Source organism: Taudactylus pleione, unplaced genomic scaffold (genome assembly GCF_031769625.1).
Source record: "Taudactylus pleione unplaced genomic scaffold, aTauple2 ptg000372l, whole genome shotgun sequence".
NCBI classification, from domain to species: Eukaryota; Metazoa; Chordata; class Amphibia; order Anura; family Myobatrachidae; genus Taudactylus; species Taudactylus pleione.
In genome coordinates this window covers 1,464,394-1,472,537 of record NW_028284773.1, presented here as the reverse complement: position 1 = coordinate 1,472,537, position 8,144 = coordinate 1,464,394, and positions in this window count along the sequence as shown.

Here is an 8,144-nt window from a genome sequence, read left to right as displayed (position 1 = left end):
CTGCCGGGAGGGCAGGATTTCTTGGCTAGATGAGTTGCCTGCCGGGACAGCAGGATTTCTTGGCTAGATGAGTTGCCTGCCAGGAGGGCAGGATTTCTTGGCTAGATGAGTTGACTGCCAGGAGGGCAGGATTTCTTGGCTAGATGAGTTGCCTGCCGGGAGGGCAGGATTTCTTGGCTAGATGAGTTGCCTGCCGGGAGGGCAGGATTTCTTGGCTAGATGAGTTGCCTGCCGAGACGGCAGGATTTCTTGGCTAGATGAGTTGCCTGCCAGGAGGGCAGGATAACTTGGCTAGATGAGTTGCCTGCCAGGAGGGCAGGATTTCTTGGCTAGATGAGTTGCCTGCCAGGAGGGCAGGATAACAGGCTGAAAATAGTTCAGGTGTAAATGTACAGTTTGATTACACACAGTAGGGATGAGAAAACTGTAGCTGCTGATTATACAGAGGAAGTACGGACCCAAAGGCTTGGGCCTGATGGCATTCGAAAGACCCAAGCGGAATTGGCTACGCAATGCCGGGTCATTCAATCCTGAATTAAACTGCCCATCTCCGAAACTCTGAGGAATAATCCTCTGCGGGATTCTTTCCCTGCTGAAGAGCCCGCAGCTTGGATTCGGCCAAAGAACTACGGTCAGGATCTGCATATAATAATCCAAGAGCATTAAAAAAGGCATCTACTGATAAAAGCGCAGAAAGTGTTGAAGCGAGACCAAATGCCCAATCTGTGGATCTCCTTGTAAGAGCGAGATCACTAATCCTACCCGCTGAGTCTTGGATCCAGAAGATAAAGGTCGGAGACGAAAATAGAGTTTACAACTCTCATGGAAGTTCAGGAACTGAGTACGGTCTCCACAAAACCTATCAGGGAGATTCATTTTAGGTTCCTTGGGAACGGCTCCAGGAGTGGATGCCCGAACATCCTCAAATCTTATAGAGAGCTCCTGAACTTTTTGGGTAAGCACTTGGATCTGTGCGGCAAGGATTTGTGCAGGGTTTTGAGCCTGCTCCATAATGAAGGACACGGAACGCACAGATTTAAATACAAAGTTGTCCGGTTATAATGTTGTGGAAAAGTGTCTCACCGGATAAGGCAGGAAAACTTGGTTTGTAGAATAGCCTGCGAGGAGGGGAGGATAACTTGGCTAGATGAGTTGCCTGCCAGGAGGGCAGGATTTCTTGGCTAGATGAGTTGCCTGCCAGGAGGGCGATTTCTTGGCTAGATGAGTTGCCTGCCAGGAGGGCAGGATTTCTTGGCTAGACGAGTTGCCTGCCAGGAGGGCAGAATTTCTTGGCTAGATGAGTTACCTGCCGGGAAGGCAGGATTTCTTGGCTAGATGAGTTGCCTGCCGGGAGGGCAGGATTTCTTGGCTAGATGAGTTGGTTGCCGGAAAGGCAGGATTTCTTGGCTAGATGAGTTGCCTGCCGGGAGGGCAGGATTACTTGGCTAGATGAGTTGCCTGCCAGGAGGGCAGGATTTCTTGGCTAGATGAGTTGCCTGCTGGGAGGGCAGGATTTCTTGGCTAGATGAGTTGCCTGCTGGGAGGGCAGGATTTCTTGGCTAGATGTTGCCTGCCCGGAGGGCAGGATTTCTTGGCTAGATGAGTTGCCTGCCAGGAGGGCAGGATAACTTGGCTAGATGAGTTGCCTGCCAGGAGGGCAGGATTTCTTGGCTAGATGAGTTGCCTGCAATGAGGGAAGGATAACACAGGCTGAAAATACTTCAGGTGTAAATGTACAGTTTGATTACACACAGTAGGGATGAGAAAACTGTAGCTGCTGATTATACAGAGGAAGTACGGACCCAAAGGCTTGGGCCTGCATACACTGAGCACAGCATGTGGATGGTGAATAGTTCAGGTGTAAATGTACAGTTTGATTACACACAGTAGGGCTGATAAAGCTGTTGCTGCTGATTATACAGAGGAAGCACGGACCCAAAGGCTTGGGCCTGCATACACTGAGCACAGCATGTGGATGGTGAAAACAGACAGCAAGCTAACAATTCAGAGCAGAGTGGAACAACAGTCTTGAATAATTGAGCTACCTGCTGAAGCCTGGAAGGCAGCGTGGAGGGAGGGATACGGAGAGTGGTAAATAGAAGCAGCGGCTGAAGTGTAGACAATCATGGAGGATAGCTGGAACAACCAGACCGAGCTGTAGGAGGAAACTCTATAACCGGCGAGGGGGAATGAATCTGGAAGCTACAAATAGGAGGAGCAGCCAATCAGCAGCATATGGAGTATGAGTCACTCTCTGCAGCATCCCCGGTGCTTGGTAATCAGCGGAACCGGATTCTGAGTCAGTGTAGGTCTCGAGCCGATGGGAAACAAGCCGTGGCACGTACCAAGTGTCATAAGTACTATACCATTAACCACGTACCGTGACATATAATATATAAGGCAGTAAGTATATGCAATCGCAAATACTAGAAGAGTGTAAATTATGAAAAGAAAAACATCCATTAGAGAATATGTTAACCTTTCCATTTGTTTGTTTATTATTTATGTAATTTTCATTCTTTCTTATTATATTAACACTTATTGATTATCTTGACACATCTATACTTTACACTTCACTATCACCTTTCTTCCATTTTTCGTGTGATGCCCTGGGAGTGGTCCTTGGCTGGGGTCTTTTGGGCTGCTCTGCGCCTCGGACGTGAACCCCTTAATGTTAGGGATGCCGGTATAGAGGAGCCATGATGCTGGCCCGTCGCTTAATCATATATTTACAAATGTATGCAACCAATACCTCTGAATTCTATTATCATGTAGGATTCAAGTATTTTTGCTAATGTTGCTGCAGTGTGCTGGAGGGAATCTTCTTTTTTCTGTGGTTCAGTATAAACCCAGCCCTTTACAAGCACCTGAGCAATATCATTAAGCTGATGTGAGCGACCACCATACTTTCTATTTACAGTATAGACCCAAGTCCAAAAGGAACCTTAATAAACTACAGGTACCAAGGGCCAAATGTAATAGGGTGAGAGTTTAGAAAAGTGAGAGTTTCTGACACTTTTTAAACTTTTCAAATGTAATAGAGTCCAAAAACAAAGTAACAGAGTGAACTTGCATGTTTTTTTAGACTTAAAAAACTCTCACGATTTAACATCTCATTCAGATGTTTTCCCATTTTGAAGATAAAGCTCAACCAATGTGAGAGTTTACTGCTAAACTCTCACATTTTCTAAACTCTCACCCTATTACATTTGGCCCCAAGTGTCATAAGTACTGTACCATTAACCACGTACTGTGACATATAATATATAAGGCAGTAAGTTTATGCAATCACAAATACTAGAAGAGTGTTATAGAGAAAATACAAATAACCAAGGTATCATGGAGCACCAGAATCTCGGCAGCAGCAGCTTCTTTGGCTGGATATGCTTTAGCGTCATCCACCGTGTTAAAATCTACATAGGAGGACCCATTATACAAGTGTACATGTGCCAGGTACAGCAAGGCAATTGTTAGCCCCGGCTGAATCAGGCAAACACAGAGAGGGGAGAATTCATTTCTTGCACTCATCAGTTCTGCTAAGTAATCTAGAAAGATGTAAATTTGATTACCATCCAAGACAGGTTGTGCTGCTTCTGAGAAGCACTCCAAAATGCTTCATGCAGATAGTTCAGACACATAAATATGACAACTCATGGTCTTGCATCTTGTTGTGGGCGCTGCGGACCAATACGATGTACTCTTTCCACAATGAAATCACCACAAACATCATGAATTTGTAAAAGTGAGGGCAATGTGGTTTCGGATAAAATCAAATAATGCAGCTCCTTTAATAGTTTCAAGCTTATTCCAGATCTGATGTTGAGCTTTATCTTGCTTAAGCTGTGATTTTTTCAACTTAGTAACATCAGCAAATTATCCCCCCCAGTCTATTCTCTGTGTCTTGTATCTGTTTAGTGAGGTGTGTGATTTGACTGGTAATACTGGCTGTTTGTGCAGCCAGCAGGGGACCCGTATCTTCCCTTATTGCAGAGATCATGTCCCCATAGGTCACAAGAGTGTTAGGTGCTGGCAATACCTGGCTTGATGTAAGCAGGGGAGGTAATAGAATCACTGGTCTCGCCATCCACGTGCTCCTGATCAGCAGCATCTCTCTCTGGGGAAGAGGAGTCAGAGTCACCCGGGTCTCCGCATCCAGCGCCATATTGGATTCTTCCTTGCGGCTCTCGCGGTGCTTCATGCGCAGCATGGGAGGTAGTAAATACAGTATATCTCCATGCAGCGTGTAGTGATGTCAGGTTGCGGCCTAGGGTTGGCCGTTACTCGCCCCAGTGCCGGCTTCCCCTGACCTCGTGAGCGGTCAGACGTCTGGTGTGGCGGCGAGTGACGCGCTGAGGATTATGCCTAGGGATGACGTAGACATCCATGAGCTGCTCCGTGTCTTGGTTGCTGCATGGATGCAGCCATGACAGTCTTCATCACCTGAATACCCTTTAACCAATGGTAGTGTGGTGGTCATCAGCTGACACTATCCTCCAATGAACTGCTACTTTAGGGCATATAACTAGGCTCCGGACAGCAGGAAGTTGCCTGAACAACGTTGTTACTACTAGTGTTTGCTTGCCATCACTTCATTCCAGGATCCCTTGCTGTTTACTCACAAGTCATCTCTAGTTACTCTCCTGTGCCAACGGTGCATCCGGATACCTTGCCTGCATACTCTGTACATCCTCCGAGTACAACCACAGTGTCAATCTCCTGTGCCAGCGGTGCGACTGGATACCTTGCCTGCATACTCTGTACATCCTCCGAGTACAACCACGGTGTCACTCTCCTGTGCCAGTGGTGTGACTGGATACCTTGCCTGCGTACTCAGTACATCCTCCGAGTACAACCACAGTGTCACCTTCCTGTGCCAGCAGTGCGACTGGATACCTTACCTGCGTACTCTGTACATCCTCCGAGTACAACCACAGTGTCACCTTCCTGTGCCAGCGGTGCGACTGGATACCTTGCCTGCATACTCTGTACATCCTCCGAGTACAACCACAGTGTCACCTTCCTGTGCCAGCGGTGCGACTGGATACCTTGCCTGCATACTCTGTACATCCTCCGAGTACAACCACAGTGTCACCTTCCTGTGCCAGCGGTGCGACTGGATACCTTGCCTGCATACTCTGTACATCCTCCGAGTACAACCACAGTGTCACCTTCCTGTGACAGCGGTGTGTCTGATACCTTGCCCGTGTACTTAAAACAAAATCCTCGCTAGTGCCTCTTTCAGAGGTACATTCTCCTGGGCCTTATCGGTGTTATCCCCCTCCATTTCCCACCTGTATTGGATACCTGACCAAAGGGCCGTGACCTGTTTGCTGGGTGCAGCTTAAACCCATATACTGCTTGGAGGGGTCACTGGTGAACACCTCCCAGCAGGTTAGACTCCGTGCCTTTGGTCAGGTCTCGCCAAGATCCGATACTTGTGGATGAGGTGGACATACATCCAGGCCCCTCGCCTCCGATTCCTTCCACAACCCGGGACCTCAGCTTTCAGCTCCTCAGTAGGAGATTCCCCTGAGCTAGCTGTGACAGGTGAGTCCCGGTGGCAGGTGGAGGCCAGTAGAACGGCCGTGTTATGAGGTAATGGGAGGTGACAGCTGAGATGCTCCTGAGGATATGGGCCGGAACCCTCCTATCGAACCTTTTTTTAAAAAGTATTTTGCAAACATATAAAACTGCACAGAAGGGTCCCACCACACACTGGCCCCACAGGGGAGACCCGGCGTCACTTAGCCACACACCTCAGCATGGAGGCCTGGGGCACAGAGTCTTCCATCAGCAAGTGCTGCTGTACATGCGTAGTGTGTCACAGTGTCACAGGCACAAAGAATGGGAGCTGAATGAAGATTGCTGAGTGTAAGCCATACCATTCCCATCTCTGGACCTGTCAATAATGCAAATCTGATCATTCAGATATTATATATATCCAAATAGGTTTCAGAGTAGAGAACTGTTAATGAATGCTCCTAAAAGAACAGCATTAGATTAATTGGAAATGCATATCACAGCATTGGGAAAGGTTTAGATTAGTGAACATACAGAACTAGAGCAGCAGTATCATACATTCAGGCAATTTATTCTATCCAGTGAGATTAACTCCACCCATTCCAGAAATCCCTTGCTCACTGCCTGAGGAAATAATGAAGTGGAGACCATTTGGCCATGTTGGAATGAGCTGCTGTCACCCTGATGAGCTGCTGTCACTATGGTGAGAGCAGAAGCTGCAGTCCCACCCTCAACAGACATGTCTGACATCAGCCTGAGCACCTGAAACACACCTAGAGCCATTTCTATCATGAATACAAGGGCCCAGCCCTGTGTTTCTCGCATACCAAAATAAAAATAAAAATGCTTGTCTACTGTGGCTGATCAGGAAGACACATCTATGGATCACAGGTAATATAATGGTTACCCCCAGGTTGCACTAATCCTGAACTCTCCAGCAGAGCTGTGTCAAAAAGAAACAAGTGTCCAAACCAAGGGAGATGGGTCCATTTCCCACACTAATTCTATGTACAGCAGAAGCTAAAGTATCACAATAAGCAAATGATTGAGACCATACATTTGAGCATAGATTTGATCAGGAAATACACAACCACGGGCATGAAACAATATTCTGCTAGTACAAAATGAGAAGCGATGGTGATACACATAGGCTAGATTAAAATTGGTACAAGGGCCCCACCCCAGGGATTATGGTGAAGGCTGAGTTATGTGCCCTGAGAGGAGCAGAAACAAAATGGAAGGTGCTGCTGCTACTGTGCCTCCCTCATGCTCCCCGCCAGCAGTGGTGCCCGTATCCCCTCTCCCTCCTCCAGGCTGTGGAGAGCACATGGGCTACAATGCATGGCTGCCCGGTATGAGGGCTAGCGGCAACGGGTGCACGTGTCATACCACACACCGGGAGGGACACTGACCTTGATTCACTGTATGATGAAAGAGAGAGCCCGGCGGCACCACGTGACCGGGATGCGGAGGTCTCAGATGCTGATTGGAGGAGGAGATGCTGCTGCCCAGGCTGATTGGCGGGGGAGATTCTTAGCACATCATTAGCCCGGCTGCTGCGGTGCACACACAGCGCATCCTGCAGGACCTGGTCATTTAAAATAAATGAGTTCCTCATCGCCTGTAGCACGTAAATGCACGCTATAGTGCGTATTTTGCGATCACTGCATTTTGATAATACATACAATGTAATACATGAAATGGAGAGTATGTACAAGTATTTTAATACCTATTGCAAAAGGGGAGGGCATTGCAAAAATCAAATTAGTATATATTCAAAAGAAAAAAGCATCAATTAGCTGAGCTGATGTAAAGAGTACCATACTTTACAATGTTATTGAAATGTAATGAAATCAAAATAGAATAACAAACATAAGGTGAGACATACTTGCCTACTTTTGAAAACTAGTTTTAGGGGATTATAGTAGGTGCTGTCGAGGGGGTGTGCCATGCTCCGCCCATTGGGCATGTTTAGCTTCACCCATGGGTGTGTCCTGTGGCAGTCCATCGGGACTAGCACCAGCGCTATGCTACTGTAGGTGCAGAATCTCTGTTAGAGTATGGCTTCCAATGTGCACGGTTATGCGAGTGAGTCCCAAACCACTCCCACTACACTCCAATAACATGTGACCCAAACGCTCACCTATGCTAACTAAATGTTGGTGGTGGCTGATGGGAGAATGTATGTTGAGGCACAGAAATAAAGTGAATAAAGGTACCTCAGACTAATAACACAATATATACAATAGCAAAATATACAATGAAAAAATATCATGACTAATGGGATGAACCAACACAGTGAATAGTAAGGGGGATAAAAACATTTAATTAGATAAATACAGCTGTATATTAGCATAATACTGTAATTACGCTATGGTAAGTGTGGCTCTAGATGGTATTAGCATTCAGTTGGGATCATGAGGTATGATGTCCCAGATGTTCAGTTTATATAAGTAAATGTATGACTGAGGACAAATATGACTATAAGACAGCATATACATGACTATAGGACATGACTATGATACAGTACATACATGACTATAGGACAGCACATACATGGCAATAGGACTTGACTATGAGATAGCACATATGACTGCAGGACAGTACATACATGACTATAGGAC